The 19377-nt window shown below is 39.3% G+C and overlaps 1 long non-coding RNA gene across 4 annotated transcripts in view; it reads right to left on the bottom strand.

The window, feature by feature from the left end:
* LOC132423668 (uncharacterized) overlaps positions 1–19377 on the bottom strand; it is a 58902-nt gene that overhangs the window by 3899 nt on the left and 35626 nt on the right. For 3 of the 4 annotated variants that reach the window (XR_009519027.2, XR_011246433.1, XR_011246435.1), the window contains 4 exons: positions 6070–6220; positions 3400–3603; positions 1402–1616; positions 549–756 (listed from right to left, as the gene is read on the bottom strand). This is a non-coding gene — a long non-coding RNA (uncharacterized lncRNA). The remainder of the gene's footprint in view (positions 1–548; positions 757–1401; positions 1617–3399; positions 3604–6069; positions 6221–19377) is intronic. The other variant, XR_011246434.1, reaches the window with a different exon arrangement.

The following is a 19377-nucleotide window of genomic DNA, read 5'->3' as shown; positions in this document are numbered from 1 at the left end:
AAAGGAATGACTAATTCAGAATTAGTTCTCTTAAATAGCAAGTTTCTAAAGCTGTGTGATTCTCTTTATAAGAATGTGTTTCACACTGATTAAGACTATGTAAATCGTTACTGTGTAAATTTTTAAAATATATATTTTTATAGATCTAAAACTTTAATGGTCTATTGGGTTGCTTGTCATAAGTTGAATATTGTTTCATTACCTTAGTATTGACTATACTTAGGTTTCTGTACTTTTATACTATATAGTATAGTATAAAGTATACTATATAGTATAAAAGTATATAGACTATACTTTTCTCTATAGTCACTCAGTTTCCTTCAAATCCCGTTTGTCACAATGTTTGCTTTATAGTCAGACACAAAATTAAGTGGGTCCAAATGGTACAATCACTTCTATATTATTTGCTGAAAACAGTTGAGTCGTCCCTCAATTCACTTTGGTTTTAATCCTGTCATACTCCTCTAGGCTAAGAAAATGAAAGCTTATCTGGACTACATTTATGCTTAATATCAACATGGTTTATAAGTGATAGAAAAACTACTCACATATTCAGTCAGCCCTGGACCAGAAGGCTCTGTAGAACAGCCAGAAGTGCGTGCCATATGTCTGCACTGGAAGACCATAGAATGCGCTTTAGGAAACGAGAGCTCAGCGTGGAATGAGTGTGGTTCAAAGCCAGCGTGGATGAGTGGACCACATGTGGGACATTCAACTTATATTCCTATCTGGTGTCTCTGGAGAAAATACCACTCTCTGTTTAAAAAAAAAAAACCAAAACAGAGTTCTGAATATAATTGATCCATTGGTCCTCATAGTCAACGTCATCAGGTCTCAGATTATTTAAGTCATTTTGCTGCCACCAGTGTCACTTAGTCACTTGGAAAGTTTAGTCAAGACAATTTCCTAAAATTTTTTTAAATGCTCACTTTAAGTATTTTCAACTTAGTCTAGATGGGTTGTAAAACCCATTTCTGTACAAGTAGTTTATTTAAATGAGGAATGTGCCCTAAGAAGCATTCCTGAGGTACAGAAATATTTTTTCCATTGAAATAATATTCTTTGTTTACGAATAGGCTTTCTTATTTCTGACTTATAAAACCTCAGACGGAACATCTGGACAGAACCATATAGAGGATGGTAGTTAAAACTATCAGCATGGCATTTTACTATTCTGTTTTACTCATCCTCGAGTTTGAAAAGGTGGGGTGAAGGTCAAATCGGTAATGCTAGAAGGCTTCATGGACAACGTATAACTTTACTCCATTGCTCCTTACCATACATCAACACCTTTATAAGGACAAACATGAAGGCCTGAGACTTTCCTGGCCCCATGTCTTTTTATCACTGTCATCCCCAAAGACAGAATCTGGGAAGCAACTTGGGATCTACTTCATGTACCTTCAAGTCTCGGCTTTTGTCCTCTGCTCAGTGTGTGCATGGACTTCCTTTGGGTGCTGGCTTCTCTGTTGGACCGAACTTCATGGGAAGGACCCCAGGGCTAGGTGATGAGAAGCAGCTGGTGTAAACTGACGGTGGGGGTGAAGACCTGAAAAGCTGCGTGAATGTTCTGGAACTTCCCGTATGTGATTCCAAGTAGACACATTTATGACTCCCTTAAATAAAAAAGGAGCAGAGATGAGGTGATACCTGGTGAAAATGATGTTTATTATAAAATATTTGTATCATTATAGCTAAATAGGAAAGATAAATATATGTTTATATCTCTTATCAGAAGCTACCCTTAGCTATAATTAAGCATGCTGGATAGATTAAAAACTGAGCACTGGTGTATATTTGATCTATGTTTAAATTCATTAGTCAGAAAGTGGTAAATGAGAAATTAATTTTTCCACTTGGTTTATATTTCACAAGATAAGAGTGGACACTTCAGTCGGCTTGTGAGGCCAGTTGTATTACTGGTTGCATTTTCAGCTGTCCCTCCTGTGTGTCTTTCTAGGTGCTAGCAGACTGGAAGACACTCCATGTACTGTACAGGAAAAGGAAATGTCACATGATTCTTTTTAAAGCAGGAAGTCAAGTGGCTTTTTCCTTTGAAAACTGTGACAGAACAGTGCTTATAAAACTATCCGTGGTGAATCTGTGGTGATGGACCTGTTCTTAAAATTTCCAATTCTTTGCAGACTGGCACTTTTGTAAAATTAAATTAAAATGTTGCACTGAGATCAAATTGCTATAAAAGTTTCTAAACACTTGCTCTCAGTTTCTGTACATTCTTGCAGATGGGCAGAAAGAGTTTGCTATGTGGCACTGGTCTGTAGAGCACCCTTTAGTAGCAGTGAAACATGAGTTTCAGGCAAGGATCAATAGCTTCTGATGTTATTTATCTGGGAGCTTGGGATTTTGCCCAGAACGGGAGGGCAGTTCTTTCGTTTTGTTGTTTTGCTATTGGTCCAACTTTTGTGTAGAGTTGCCCAGTACGTGCCTTGCTCAGGGCACCTGACTGAGGAGGTGTGTGGGGGCTGGGATCTCTCCTCTGAGTCATACCCTCTGCTTGGCGGAGGTCCTTGGATCAGCCATCAGATAGTCCCAGTTACATTTGCTACCTTTTTGAGAAGGCTTCCCTAGGTTTCTACATTCTCTTAGCGGAAATCAGCAAGAACCTCCTTTTGATTTCAGTTCGTTATGGTTAACAAAAATCTTCATCACATTTCTTTCTTTACTGGATTTCAAGCTCCTGTGGGAAGGAGTGTGGGTCTTATATTGTGACTAGAACAGTGCTCATACTAATATCAAATGAATTCCGAATCACAGGTTGGTAGTGAAAGCCACACTCAGCTGTTAACCTTCTTGAAGAAGCAAAGAATCTCATAGTGTGATGACTTTTTTCCTTCTTTTTTTATTGATCCAGGACTTGAAGAGACAAAGTTTTTAGATGTAGTCCTGGGGAGAGAAGCTCCCTGAAGTTAATGATACCCTGACGTATTCATCCAGTCAGAGAGACCTATGGAATGGCCATGATAGACATAAGAGGTCAAACCAAGTATTGTTAACATTTTATCTTTAGTGAGGTTAAAATTAACCAAGGACATTGAGTTCACCGAGAAACAGGTTCTTAAACAAATATAGCTCATGAAAAAACATTGCTTATTGGGGTCACGGACTCCTAACAATGAACAAAAACTTAATATGTCTGGGGAACACACGTGCCATGTTGCACTGCTGGTGGAAGAGGCCTGACCCCAGCCTGGACTCTGCAGAGCCTCCTGGCAGGTCGCAGGTAGGGGACAGTGGTGTAGGGTGAGGCTGGTGTGGCAAACAGGGAAGCAAGGGCATAGCAGCCTGAGACCACCTCAGGTATTTATCAAAGTCAGAAGCAGGACACACCCCTTGGCATGCACAACTGACATCAGGAAAAATGAAGGCCTGGAAACTTACCACCAACACAGAGGAAATAACTTTTGGTGGCAAATGGGACAGGAGAGAGTTCTTAAACAATAAGTGGCTTGTAATGGTCTCTTCTCCACCAGACACATCCATCACGCCTTGGTTCCTAGGGTCTTCACGCATCTGAAAGGCACACTGTTTGACCCTCACAGGCCTCGTCGATAGTGGCCTGAAGAGGGGGCACGGGCTCAACGTCTGTAATAAGGAAGAGTTTTGAGCAAATCCATGAATTCCAATTCTGTGTGGGATTTTAGTGTGAATGACAAATGTTTATGAGCCTAAGTTGCTGTTTTATGATTAATATGAAATACTGCCTGAGCCTAAAAGCCAGTCTTGCCAGAAACACAAGAAGTATGTGTCTAACATATTTTGGGTTCTGTTCAAGCAGTTAGGTTGTGAGGATAGAAAACCACTTAAGTCAGTTCCATAAGGAGAATCCCACAGACCGACAGGGCAGGAAGTACAGCCAGTCCTCCTGGAAGGCACCTGGGACTTAGAGAGCCAAGAAGTAAAGCTTCCAGCAGCATCTCTCACAATCCACGGAGAGATGGTCTCATCGCTCAAGATTTCCCCGCCTCACTCTGTACATGATCTCTATTTCCTTTCGTCTCTTTGTCTAGCTCCACCTCCATCTCCCACTCTTCATCCTCCGGGCACACAAGGGTGCTCCTGCCACTGAAGGAAGCTGCATCTTAGCTCACCAGTCCAAAATCCTGAGAAGTAGAATCTGATTGGCTCAGCCGACCTACAGTCCTTGAACCACGTGCACAACTCTATCCAATCATCTGTGGCCAAGGCATGGGGCCCAGGCGCCTGCAGCACAGATTCAAAGTTTCTGGGAAGCAGGTGTGTTCAGGGCGTGCCTCAAACCATATCAAATACACGTGGAGTTTTCACAGCTCAGGTGCACACATGAGTGACCTTCAGCGAAGGAAGAAGAATCAGCGTAGTTCAGAGCACCTCGTAGTTAAGGTTGGTAATCATCCAATTAGCATCCTCACCGATAGAAATGTTAACGAGTTCATCAGAGAAGAACAAAGACAAATGCAGGTAACATCAAAGCTTTAGGGTAAGAGTCACACAAGGTTGCCCTCATGAGGCAGTTTTCTTAGCGGTCGGAGGGGAGATAGGAAAAAAAAAGAGTTACAGGTGTCCGGAGTAATTCCCTTCGTGTGCAGGTTTGTTGCTGTTGATCTGCTTAAATAGCCTAAAAGACACACATGTGCTGTTTTTCAAATGCAGACCGAAGTCCTGCGAGCTTTCCTGCAGCTTTTTGATGGAAAGGGGATTTACAGTTCTGTCCTCTAAACTTCAACTACGTGTGTTTTCAGCCCCATTTTTGGCCTGCGGTTGGCTAGCTCTGTAAAGTGCTCTGGGCTCCAGTACTTGAACTTCATGTTGCAAAGGGTAAATTTAGCATTGTCTGCTTCCTCCAAGTTCCATGACGACTTCCTTAATTTGTTGTTCTCTTTGTGCCCTGGGTAGTAAACTCTTATGGACAGTGGAGACTGGCTCCTGCACTCTTAAGCCTAAGTGCCAAGGTTGTCTGGAACCTTATGCACAGAATTCCCAACAGCTCTGTCACAGGTTAGTTTAGTGTTTACTGTAATGAGGTGTTGTTTTCCCTATGCCTTATTCCTTCTACAGGATATTATATTTGTTAAGATACAGCCTGGAGCCAGGGAACAGAGCAGAGAACCCAGACCCTTCGAAGGGTAAACCTGCTGGTTGTTCTCATCCGTCAGATTACATGTGTGGCTTTCTAGACACTAAGTAAATAAAAACAACGGGAAATCTTTGGAGAGCCTCATGGTGGATATCAGAAAAGATAGTTTGGTGTTGTAAATGAATATTCACTAAATCTATTTCTGGGCCAACCTGTGTTGGGGACATTAAAATTACCTACATTTCAAAGGTTAACAATGCAACTAAACTAAGCCAATGTAAGTTTAGGCTTAAACATACAGAGAAGAGGAACTATTTCCCACAAACTAATGGTCGGCAAGACCTAATGGAATGAGTGTGTTGAACAATGCTGTAAAAACCACAATAAAAAAAGCAGTCAGACTTAAAGCTTCATTTTAATAACCTCAGACACCAAGTTGAATATCCATGTGGGAAGAAGCAAACACCTTATAAAATAGATATGGTTGGTGCTAAACCTATACTTACCCAGCTCAGGGAAAAAGAAGTAAATAGATATGGTGAAATGATTTCAAATTGTTCCAAGCCATCTCCCTTACTTTACTCCTAAACCATCCCCAGATAATGCAATTTTCAAAGTCAGTTATTGTGTTGAACAAAGGACAGTGATGAAAAATAGTAACCAAAGTCATTTTCAAATGAGTGAAACAAGATATGCTTCTTCAAATATGAAGAAATCTCTCAACATAAAACCATTTAACAACTTTTATGAAGTTTAGGAATTAAGCAAAGACGTGGTAAAGGACAACTGCTTCAAAATTGTAGCAATGCCTCTAAGTTCCTATTTGTAGGCTGATGGTCCTGAGGAGATGCATTAGGACCTCGTACATTAATGCAACCTTCAGTGCCATTTAATCCTAACAGGGACCAGAAAGTTCAGCATCATCTATGTAGCAGGCCAAAACGCTGCCAAGTCCTTGTATACAGAGGAATCAAGTATCACACTGAAGTACTGACCTGGTGATTAATGACCCACTATCCGCCAGCCACTTTTCTTCACAGGAGCATTCTAACTGTTTCTCAGCATCCAGCCATACGTTGGGTCCCTCTATGCAACTGCAGGCAACCTCAGTTCCATGTTCCCTCACAGCGACTCTTTGGTCTCAAGCTGTACCATGTGGAGAGAGGATTTTATGAATCTCTTGCCAAGGATCTTTCAGGTCAAGGTCAAGCCATGGATCTTTTCACATTATGCCTTCAAGAGACCAGCATCCAAAGTGACTGTGCAAGAGACCCAGAGGGTCACACCTTAGTAGTAGAGCTAAACTAGCCCAGAATAGAGACTACTCCAAATGTACCCTTAAACACTTAAAAAGAAGCCATGAAAGGATCAAACCAATCTGATCTTCCAGGACTTTAACTAGCTTCCAGAACAAAACCAACATTCTTTAAAGGAGGATAGCTACGTTCAGATACTCAATGATCTAACAACTCAATGTTCAGGATCCAAAAAAAAACACTAGACATGCCAAGAATCAGGAACTATGACCCATAACCAGGAGGAGAAAAAGAATCAATAGAAAAAGACCCACCAATGACAGAGATGGTGAAATTAGTATTCAAAGACAATGAAATAGCTATTACAAACATGCTCAACATGTGTAAGGATCTTTAAATAATATGAATATAATCAGGAGAGATAGTGAAGACATAAAGAACCAACTGGAACTTCTAGAGATGAAAATTAAGATAAGTGAAAAAATACACTGGGTGGGACTAACTGCAGCTTAGACATGGAAAAAGACCAGGGAACCTGAAGATGTAGCAGTACAAACTATTCAATCTGAAACATTAACTAACTAAATAAATCAGGCCTCAATGACCTGGGGATAATATAGAGTGGTTCATTATATGTTTGACTGGAGTCCCAGAAAAGTGTGTGTTGGCAGGAGGAGAGGAGAGGGAGACAGAAAGATATTTGAAGAAATAATGGCTGAAAAACTTCCAAATTTAATAAAAACTATGAACCCACAGATCTAAGGACCTTAAGGAACCTGAAGTAGCATAAACACACACACACACACAATAACATCAAAGTACATCAAAATCAAATTTCTGAAAGACAGTGATAAAGAGAAAATCTTAAAATCAGCCAGAGGAAAAAGGCACATGGTGTACAGAGGAATAAGGATAAGAATGAGAGCAGATTTCAGAAATGATGCAAGTCAGAAGACCATGGACATCTTTAAATTGTAGAATGAAAGAAAAAATACTGTCAACATAGAGTTCTATATCCAGCAAAAATCTTCTTTAAAAATTTTACCTTAAGGTGAAATAAAGACTTATTAAGACAAACAAAAGCTGAGAGGCTTTGCCAGTTAACATCACTGTAAGTATTGTTAGAGGAAGTTCTTTAGATAGAAGAAAAATAAAACCAGATGGAAACTTGGATCTAACAAAGGAATGAGGAGTACAAAAATGGTAAATATGTGGGTAAATATGAAAGTATTTTTTCACTTTTAAATCTCTTCTATGACTAATTAACTATATAAAGCAAAAATAAACATGTGTTCATAACTTATGCAGAAATAAAATGTATGACAACAATAGCACAAAGGATGGAAGGGGAAAATGGAAGTATATTGTTATAAGGTTATTATACAATATTCAAACATTATTAATTAAAGTAAACTTGGTAAGTTGAGGATATATATTATAAACATTAGCACAACCACTAAAAGTTAAAAGGTAGAGGTATAGCTAAGAAACCAATAGCAGGAAATAGGGTAAAAAATGAACAGAGAACAGATGGGATAAATAGAGAACAAGCATCCAGATGGTAGATTTAATCACAACCATTACATGTAAATGGTTACAAACACTCGAAATAAAAAGAATGAATTAGATCCAGCTGACTGGAGGGAATTTCTGGTGCGCTGTGAAGTGGAAAAAGCAACACACAGAGTTGCTGTTAGTATTTGTTTATCTATGGGTAGTAGGAGGGAGAGGTGAGGGAAAAACAAAAGGAGACTGACAAAATGGAAACAGATGCATGATAAAATAACAAGAAGTGTTAAATATAATCTATGACAGTGTTGTTGATAATAAAAATGTGTTCTGAACATAGACCAGGATTAGAAGATGACATGAACAAGTGAAAACATTGAATTGACCTAGGATGTGATTGTGGTTAATTTTATTCTTAGATTCTTGACCTTCCGTATAACTTTTATAACAAAATATTGAAATTTAAAAATAAATGTATGAGGCTGGAAGATACAGAAAATCATGACTCAAATTCCTTTTATAGTGAGTGGTTCTTTGACTCTCTAGTTTTGTGGAAGGAAAATGAAGACCTTTTGTGCAATAATTCTCCCAAGATAGTTCCAACCGTGTAAATGTTTTAGCGCCTTATCTGGTATTAGCACAGGGCACTGGCTGTTGTTGTAGGTAGTCATTAAACATGGCAAGAAACTCCACCTGAAGTGAGAGTCGGTCAGAGTTCTTTGGTTGCAGGTAGCAGGAACTGACTTTGGCTGACTTAAAGGAAAGAAAATCATTGGGAAGACCAGAAAATTAGTCTTGGAATTGAGGCAGCTCCAGAAGGAGGAAGCAGGAATTCCAGGGATGGTCCATAGCAGCAGCAGTCTGGTTGGGTTGCTTCCACTGGAACTAGTGAATTCCAGTCTGTCTTCAAACTTACGTCACTGGCTCAAGTGTCAAAGTCCCAGAAAAAATCACTGGGCTCACTCGTCATGTGCTCACTCTCTAGATACGCTAGGACCTACTAGGAGGTGCTCAGGACCGCTTAGGGTCTTGGTAGCAGGAGGGCTGCTTCCTGTAATCACAGTTCTACCAAAATCACATGCACATAGAGAGGGAAGGCTATTTCCCCAAAAGAATTCAGGGTGTTCTAAGGAAGGGCTCATGGACACTGGGTGACCAAAACATACCTTTCTTGGTACTGGAAAAAGGAAGAGGAATCATGGGGAAATTTTCACAGGGTTGAGCGTCATACCAAGAATGTGGAGTCTACCTGCAATGCAAGATCCCACTGCATTCCTGAGTCTGGGGTCCAAATTGAGGAGGGCAAGGTTTGCAAATGCTTTTGTGCTATGAACCTGTGGGAATTGAATTTTTGGTCCAAAGCCCAATATAATAGACATGATAAGGCTTGCCTTTAGCCTGAAGGAATTTGATATAGTGGTTTGTGTTGGTGGCTTATTTATAAATATTATATGAATTTTTTCAATATAAATTTGTTTCAGTCTCTCATCTCAAGTGCTCCCATAAATATGTATTAATTATTATGGGTTGTTTTTTTTTTTTTTTTTCTGATGGGGCTCTAAAACTGACCAGAAAGAAACCACATTAATACATTTGGGAAAAAGATATTCTAAATATAATAAATGTTGCTGGGTGATATGAAATGACATGGCACGTCTAAATTAAACCTTGAAGAAGAGTACAGGCAGGTGGGCAAGTCAGGGAAATCATTAAGGAAATGAAGCAAACTGTTGAAATTCTGTGCCCCACAAAAGAATAGCCATCTTGCAGATGGGCTTATAGTTGAAGAAAGCAATAAATAATCACTGAAGGAGAAAGTAAGGGTTAAAGAAAGAATACATGAAATGGAAATGGAAGTGTTTGCTTTTGAAAACACTTGGACTCAAGATCCATTCCCAGCTTCTCAGAATGATAGGGCTCCTGTGTGCCTGCTCAGGGTGATGCTCTTTCTTTTCTCCAGGAACAGAAGTACCATTTACGATGTTTGTGTTAAGAAATTCCAGGGCTCCTACGGAAATGTACTCTGACCTCTTACACAACATGTTTACTTAAGCCAGAGCAAAGGAAATAATGGACGTTGAGAGATCAAATGGCTGCCTTCCACTCTGTTCCCTTTAAAAATCAGTAATTTTTATGTACTTCTTTTTCTTCTTAAGGAAGCAGCATCTGGCTTCATGGAATTTGGCAGAGTTAAGCATCCTGTTCTAGTTATGTTGACTTTTAAATACAAATAAGATTGGTAAATGGCAACTAAAGTTGAACCATCTGAGTAAGAGTGAGAATAATGAAAGCCAGTGAGACTGAACCATACATTTTTAGTTAGGTCTTTGTAGGTCATCTTTTCCCTCTGCCACCCACAGTCATACAGATGAAAACATGACATCACATGATCTGACACAATTTTTCTGTTCAAACATTTGTGGGAACTTTCTATATAATTTCTTATTTTGAAGTGCTATTTTTTACACAATTCTTTTATAACAGTGTTGTGTGAGGTTAGAATTAACATCTACCATACAGATAAAGTCTGTTATGACAGGACTGATCACATGGAAATATGTGTAGGGGACATGTAGCTGCAATTATGTGCTGAAGTTCATCTTTGGACTAAATTTAGAAAGGTGAAGGATTGGATATATAGCTTTTAATCCTTTCCTCATCTTTAGAAAATGGGCCCATTTCCAGGCCAGGGCCAGGATTATGTCTTAGAAATTTGAGCCCATGTGAAGCATGCTTAAGAAGATTATTCTTACCATGAAGGCTCTTAACAGAATTAATCTTAAGCCTGAGTATGACCCAGACACTAGTCTGGGCTTCTAGTGTCACAGGATATTACGTGCGCCCAGAATAAAATAAATTGCTCAATAATGCAATGGGATGATTTGCTCAACAATTCAGTAATAAAAATAACTTCATGGGGCTTCCCTGGTGGCGCAGTGGTTGAGAGTCCGCCTGCCGATGCAGGGGACGCGGGTTCGTGCCCCGGTCTGGGAAGATCCCACGTGCCGCGGAGTGGCTGGGCCCGTGAGCCATGGCCGCTGAGCCTGAGCGTCCGGAGCCTGTGCTCCGCAACGGGAGAGGCCACAACAGTGAGAGGCCCGCGTACCGCAAAAAAAAAAAAAAAAAAAAAAAAAAAAATAACTTCATGAATACAAGTCATATGACTTATTTCACAAATATTGTCTTAGTTTATCATGCATGTATAATTATTCACAAGGTTTAGATACGAAAATGAAGCTAATAGAGGCAAGTGACTTGTCTAAGAACTCATGCTGAGTGAGTGCCTGGCACACAACGATATATTTTGCTAAGTGGATTAATGAAGTGTTGTAGCAGATCCTTTGTCTTCTGGTCAACTGCTTACGAAATGTACAAATGAAGACAAGCATAGCTGCCATAATATACAGCAGTGTTGAAAAGAAGAAAAGCATAATAGAAATGTCACTTTTAGAAAACTTTTGCAGGACTTTGGTAGCCTTTTGTAAGCTAATTTTGAAAAGATGGCAGGCAGGGGAGCTGTCCTTGGTGCTGAACCTTCCATGAGGCGAACAGGTTAGAGGATGGCCTCAACCAGTTTTCCTACATATTTTCTTCTGGGCTTCTATTACCAATGACAATACTATCAATAAAAAATTCTACTTCTAACAAATTTTCCTTTCTAAATATTTTAAGGCTTTTATAATATTTTTAATTATAGCTTTGTTATTATTTTAAAAGGTAAATTTAATGCTATAATTCACTAGATTTTAGTATAGTCACAAAGTTGTGGAATTATCACCATTATGTAATTTTAGAATATTTTTATTACTGCTGAAAAAACCCAAAGAAACCCCTCTCCTCAGCCTCTGGAACCAGGAATCTACTATCTCTATAGATTTGCCTATTCTGGACTTTTCATATAAATGGAATCATACAATATGTGGCCATTTGTAACTTACTGCTTTCACATAGCATACTGTTTTTGAGGACTATCCATGTTGTGATATGTATCAATACTTCATTAAGTTTACTGACAAACAATCCATTGTATGAATATACCACATTCTATTCATCAGTTAATGAACATTTAAATTGCTTCTCCTTTTGGGCTATGCTGCTGTGAACATCTATGTACAAGTTTTTTTGTGTGGCTATATGTTTTCAGTTCTCTTGTGTGTATACCCAGGAATGGAACTGCTGGGTTATATGATCTTTTTAATATTTTGAGGATCTGTCAAACACTTTTCCAAAGCACTTGCCACCAGCAATGTATGAGTATTCCAATTTTTCCTCATCCTTTTCAACAACTGTTATTGTCTGTTTTTTTAATATTAGTCATCCTAGTGGGTGTGAAATTGTATCTTATTGTGGTTGACTTGCATTTCTGTAATGACTAATGACGTTGAGCATCTTTTCATGTACTTATTGGACACCTGTCATCTTCTTTGGAGAAATGGCCATTCAAATTTTTTTGCACATTTTTAAAAATTTGGGTGGTTTTTCTTTTTATTGTTAAGGTGAAAGAGTTTTTTATATATTCTGGATACAAATCCTTTATCAAATATATCATTTAGAAATATTTTCTCTCGTGCTGTGGGTTGTCTTTTCACTTTCTTGATAGTGTAAATGACTGTTTTCAACACAGTGATCCTTCTCTGATGGAATATTACTCAGCCATAAAAAAGAATAATGCCATTTGTAGCAACATAGATGGGCCTAGAGATTATCATACTGAAACAAGTCAGACAGAGAAAGACAAATATATGATGTCACTTATATGTGGAATCTAAAAAATAGTGCAAACAAACTTATTTACAAAACAGAAATGGACTCACTGACATAGAAGACAAACCTATGGTTACCAAAGGGGAAGGGGAGAGGGATAAATTGGGAGTATGGGATTTACAGATGCACACTACCACATATAAAATGGGTAAACAACAAGGATTTACTATATACAGGACAGGGACTGTATACAATATCTTGTAATAACCTATAATGGAAGATAATTTTTTATTTATTTTTTTTGCAGTACGTGGGCCTCTCACTGCCGTGGCCTCTCCCGTGGCGGAGCACAGGCTCCGGACGCACAGGCTCAGCAGCCATGGCTCACGGGCCCAGCCGCTCCGCCGCACGCAGGATCCTCCCGGACCGGGGCATGAACCCGCGTCCCCTGCATCGGCAGGCGGACTCCCAACCACTGCGCCACCAGGGAAGCCCGGAAGAGAATTCTTAAAAAGGATATATACACACACACACACACACACACACACACACACACACACACACACACACGTATAATCAAATCACTTTGAGGTACACCTGAAACTAATACAATATTATAAATCAACTATACTTCAATTTAAAAATTGTAGAAAAAGAACAGAAATACACAAATAAAAAAAGAAAAAAAAAAGAATTCCAGTATCTATGCTCCAAGTAGCTCATTACGAAGGAAGGAACTCATTTACAACATAATTGTTGGCAAATATTATATGAAAGAAAAATTTTAGTGGTTCTCTGGTAAAAGGCTTGCTTATAAAACTGGACGATGCAGAATGTGTGGCATCTGTTCCCTGCAGAAGAAGAGGTATGCCTCACTATAACACTGTACTTTTCTCATTGTGTGGAACCTACTCTCCTATCAATAAAACAAACTCTGCTTGAAAATGATAGCCAAGGAAAAAAGGGATGGAAGCATAGAACTGTTTTATATACTAATAAGTATTAAACCCCTGTTTTCAAATTTTATTCTTTGGCAATAAAATATATTCCTCTCACACAATCAGAGAAAGATTAAACTATTTTTTAATTGGAAAATATTTACATCAGCAAGAGCTTTTCCCCCTTATTGGAAAGCAGAATAAAAAAAAGAGTCTAGTGAGTTAACTGAGATCAATTTTATTCCTTTAAAAAGTTTCAAGGTTGAGAGCTCAAGATGGTGTAATAGAAGGATGTAGAGCACACCTCCTCCCACAGACACATCAAAAATACATCTGCATGTGGAACAGTTCTCACAGAGTACCTACTGAATGCTGGCAAAAGATCTCATACAACTAAAACTACAAGAAAGATAACTATTTAACCAGATAGGGTGAAAGGAAAAAAATAAAAGGAATTAGGATGGGACCTGCGCCCCTGGGAGGGAGCTGTGAAAGAAGGCTTTCCTCACCCTGGGAACTCCCTTCACCAGTTGGGAGATCATTTGGGACAAATAGGGAGCTTCAGAGGCTCACAGGAGAGTGCAGCAACTGGCTTATGGCAGGCAGAACAGAGACAGACCAGGACAGACGGTCCTGGACACCTCACTGCACTCCCCAGCCTGAGATGTGCATCTGCTGGTGTGTGCAGGGTCTTGGTGCTGAAACTCAGGCTTCAGTGGACAGACCTGGGGAGAGGACTGGGGTTGGCTGCAGGGAGACAGCCCAAAGGAGCTGGAGTGTGGTCCAGGTCGCAACTGGGGGTGTGCTCAGGACAGAGCCCAGATCTGCCATAGCAGCCCCATTGCTAACATGTGCAGGGAGTGAGGGGTAGGGCCCTGACAGAGCAGCCTCATTCTATGTGTGCCTACAGCAGGCATGCATCTGCCTCTACAAGCTCTGGGAGCACGCAAGTGCCAGTGGGTTGCTGACCCGCAGAGGCAAGGCTGAAGTCTGAACTGATCCCTGGGTCCATGTGACTTTGAAGCAGGGCTAAAATCTGCAGAGCCATATCTCTACAGCTGTATGACATTGGTGATTTACACCACCAGGGCCTTTGTAAACTTGGCACCTATGGGACACCCAAGTGGATTACTGGTGCTCCCATGGCTAGGGTGGGTCTGGTGTTAGCAGCTGCAGGCTTTGCAAGTGTAAGCATGCAGAGGTGCAGCTGCGGTCTGGGCTGATCCCGTACCACCCAGGGGTAGAACTATGGTGGGTCACAGTGCCTGCTCAACATATCTGTGCTGGTGGCTTTGTGAGCATGGAGCCTAAGGGACATCCAGGCTGGGTGCCAGAATTCCCACAGCTGAGGTGGGACCAAGAGCAGTATACTTTCTGAGCATGCATGGGTGACAGGCAACCCCAGAGAGCACACTTCCAGGTGGAAAGCTCTTATGAAGGAATACTCAGTGGCTCCTCTTGCAGTGGGTACTCCAGTACCATCAACCTCAAACTGCAGCTCAGAAACAGATCTGAGAGCTAATACTTCAACAAATAAGGAGCAGACCCTGCCCCCAATAGGGCTGTGACAACCACAGAGCAAAGAGGAGGCCCCACTCAACATCCAGTGCAGGCTGCGGTCACCACAACACCAATCAAGCCCCCTATCAAGGAGACAACACTCAGCACACACTGAGGAAAGATGTGGAAGGCATCCATACTAAAAACAGTCTTCACCCCAAAAATATAAGACTCATGCAGGTTACACAGGGATGCTCCCACACCCTCAAGAACACAGTGGGTAAATTCATACAGTCAGAGAAATATAAGAAAAATGAAGAAGCAGAGGAACCAGTCTCAATTAAAAGAATAAGAGAAATCCCCAGAAAGAACAAACAATGAAAGAGACCTCTCCAGCCTGCAAGATCACGAGTTCAAAATGGAGGTAATAAAAATACTGAAGGAATTAAGAAAGGCTATCGATAGAAATGCAGATCACTGTAACAAGGAGCTAGAAACTATAAAGAGGAGTCAAGAAAAATTCGAAAATTCATCTGCTGAGACAAAAGCCAAGCTAAAGGCAATAAATAGCAAACTAGATAATATAGAACAAGGAATAAGTGATCTGGAAGATAAAATAATGGAAACCACCCAATGAGAACAGCAGACAGAAAGACAAACGAAAAAAAAATGAAAGCATTGTGAGACCTATGGGACAATATAAAGCAAGCCAATCTACACATAATAGGGATCCCAGAAGGAGAAGAAAGAGAAAAGGGGATCAAAAATGTATTTGAAAAAATTATGGCTGAAAACTTCCCAAACCTAAAGAAGGGAACAGATATCTACGTACAGGAAGCACAGAGGGTCCAAAACAAACCTACACCAAGACATATTATAACTAAAATGGAAAAAGTTGAAGATAAAGAGAAGATTCTAAAGGTACCAAGAGAAAAACAAAGAGTTAGTCACAAGGGAATCCCCATAAGGCTATAAGCTGATTTCTGTACAGAACCATTGCCAGAGAGAAGTGGCAAGATATATTCAAAGTCCTGAAAGGGAAAAACCTGCAACCTAGGATACTCTGCCCAGCAAGATTATCATTTAGAATAGAAGGAGAGATAAAGAATTTCGCAGACAAGCAAAACGTAAAAGAAGGGGAACGTAAAAAAAAAATCCCTTTAAAATTCGCATCCAAAAAAATAAAATACTTATGAATAAGCCTGACTGAGGAGGTGAAAACTTATATGCTGAGAACTATAAAACATTAATAAAGGAAACTGAAGATGATTTAAAGAAATGGAAAGATATCCCATGCTCTTGGATTGGAAGAATTAAAATAGTTAAAATGACGATACTACCCAAAGCAATCTACAGATTTAATGCAATCCCTATCAAATTACCCATGACAGTTTTCACAGAACTAGAACAAATAATCCTAAAATTTATATGGAACCATAAAAGACCCAGAATTGCCAAAGCAATCCTGAGGAAAAAGAATGAAGTAGGAGGCATAACCCTCCCAGACTTCAGACAATACTACAAAGCTACAGTAATCAAAACACCATGTTACTGGCACAAAAACAGACATATGGATCAATGGAACAGAATAGAAAGCCCAGAAATAAACCCACACACCTGTGGTCAATTAATCTTCGATAAAGAAGGTAAGAATATACAGTGGAGAAAAGAGTCTCTTCCGTAAGTGGTGCTGGGAAAGCTGGACAGCCGCATGTAAATCAATGAAGTTAGAACACATCCTCACACTATAACAAAAATAAACTCAAAATGACTTAAAAACTTAAATATAAGACAGGGCATTATAAAACTCCTAGAAGAGAACATAGGCAAAACATTCTCTGACATAAATCATAGCAATGTTTTCTTTGGTCAGTCTCCTAAGGCAATAGAAGTAAAAGCAAAATTAAACAAATGGAACCTAATCAAACTTATAAGCTTTGCACAGCAAAGGAAACCATAAACAAAATGAAAAGATGGGGCTTCCCTGGTGGCGCAGTGGTTGAGAATCTGCCTGCTAATGCAGGGGACACGGGTTCGAGCCCTGGTCTGGGAGGATCCCACATGCTGCAGAGCAACTAGGCCTGTGAGCCACAACTACTGAGCCTGTGCGTCTGGAGCCTGTGCTACGCAACAAGAGAGGCCGCGATAGTGAGAGGCCCGCACACCGCGATGAAGAGTGGCCCCCGCTTGCCACAACTAGAGATAGCCCTCGCACAGAAATGAAGACCCAACACAGCAAAAATTAATTATTAAACTCCTACCCCCAACATCTTAAAAAAAAAATGAAAAAACGACCTACACACTGACAGAAAATATATGCAAATGATGCGACTGACAAGGGATTAATTTCCAAACTATACAAACAGATCATACAACTCAACAAAAAAACAAACAATGCAATCAAAAAACGGACAGAAGACCTAAACAGACATTTCTCCAAAGAAGACATATAGATGGCCAACAGCACATGAAAAGCTGCTCAACATCACTAATTATTAGAGAAATGCAAATCAAAATTACAATGAGATCTTACCTCACACCAAGTCAGAATGGCCATCATCTTAAAAATCTAAAAATAACAAATGCTGGAGAGGGTGTGGAGAAAAGGGAACCTTCCTACACTTTTGGTGGGAATGTAAATTGGTGCAGCCACTATTATGGAGAACAGTATGCAGGTTCCTTAAAAAACTAAAAATAGAGTTACCATATGACCCAGCAATCCCACTACTAGTTATATATCCAGAAAAGATGAAAACACTAATGTGGAAAGATACATTCACCCCAATGATCATAGCAGCACTATTTACAACAGCCAAGAAAGGGAGGAAACCAAAGTGTCCATTGATGGATGAATGGATAAAGAAGATGTGGTATGTATATATATATATATACATACACACACATACACACACACACACACACACTGGAATATTACTCAGCCATTAAAAGGAATGAAATAATGCCATTTGTAGCAACATGGATGGACCTAGAAATGATCATACTAAGTGAAGTAAGCCCAACAGAGAAATACAAATATCATATGATATCACTTATATGTGGAATCTAAAATATGATACAAATGAACTTATTTTCAAAACAGAAATGGACTCACTGACATAGAAAACAAACGTATGGTTACAAAGGGGAAAGTGGGTGGAAGAGGGATGAAATAGGAGTTTGAGATTAGCAGATACAAACTACTATATATAAAATAGATAAACAAGGATTTACTGTATAGCACAGGGAACTATATGCTATATCATGTAATCACCTATAATGGAAAAGAATATGAAAAAGAATATATATTCATATATATATATACACACATATATATATAACTGAATCACTTTGTTACACACCAGAAACTAACACAACATTGTAAATCAACTATACGTCATTAAAAATAAAATAAATTTAATTTAAAAAACTTTCAAATATAGCATTTATCCAACACCTACACTGAGTTGAAAAATATCTTCTCATATCCCTGAGCTAAAAATGTATTTTCCCTACATGGGCAGTTTTCCATTATTTGTTTCAGTTAAGGGAATGTTCTTCCTCCTGCTAAAAATCAATAATTGCTATCAGTATAATTGAAGAATCATTCAAACATTCAAAGTTTGATTTGTTCATAAGGGTAAATGATATTTATTAATCTTTATTTTTAAATGCTTATTTTGTTGGACAGAAAATGAGAGTTATCTAATAGCTTCATTTACAAACATCTGAAATTCACTATTAATTTATTTAGCTTTCAAAGTGTTTTCCCCTAGTATCTTAAAGTCATTACAGGGCCATCTGAAATACTTTTTATATTTTACCCAAATAATTCCTCTGTACATTTACTTTAAAAAATAAATATATAGTGGGAGTCAGAAGACCTGAGTTCGATTTTTGATGTCACTGTGATCTCTAGAAGATAGTAAACTGCAGGTTTAATTTTCCATCTTTTGAGGATGCTATATGAATGCTTAAAATTGGCTTTGAACTTTTCTCTGCTGGTGTCACCAGAATTAGAGTAAAGCAAGAATTTTTTTGTTTTATTTTGCTTTGGGTTTTTTTGATTTTGGTTTTTGTCTTTAACCACTGTTCACTACTGGATTATGGAGAAGACACAGTCTACAACAAAAATCCTCATATAAGAGTCTTCTCAGTCAAGTCACCACTTCAGTCATTACCCTGCCCTACATAATGTCAGAAAGATGAGAGCTTTACAGAAACATGGGCTCTGTCAACCTCCACCCTCTCCTTTGTCAAAAATTTCAGAGCAGGTGCAGAACTGACAAAGCTCACCTGGAGTTCACAAAGCTAAATTCTGGGAAGGACTCACTAGGAATTATTATGACACCTGGGGAACAAAATTTCCTATCACCTGGTGGTCTAGGTAATATCACTC

The sequence above is a fragment of the Delphinus delphis genome, chromosome 3 (assembly GCF_949987515.2).
Source record: "Delphinus delphis chromosome 3, mDelDel1.2, whole genome shotgun sequence".
In the NCBI taxonomy this organism is placed as follows: domain Eukaryota; kingdom Metazoa; phylum Chordata; class Mammalia; order Artiodactyla; family Delphinidae; genus Delphinus; species Delphinus delphis.
This window is presented reverse-complemented; position numbering and strand designations above follow the sequence as displayed.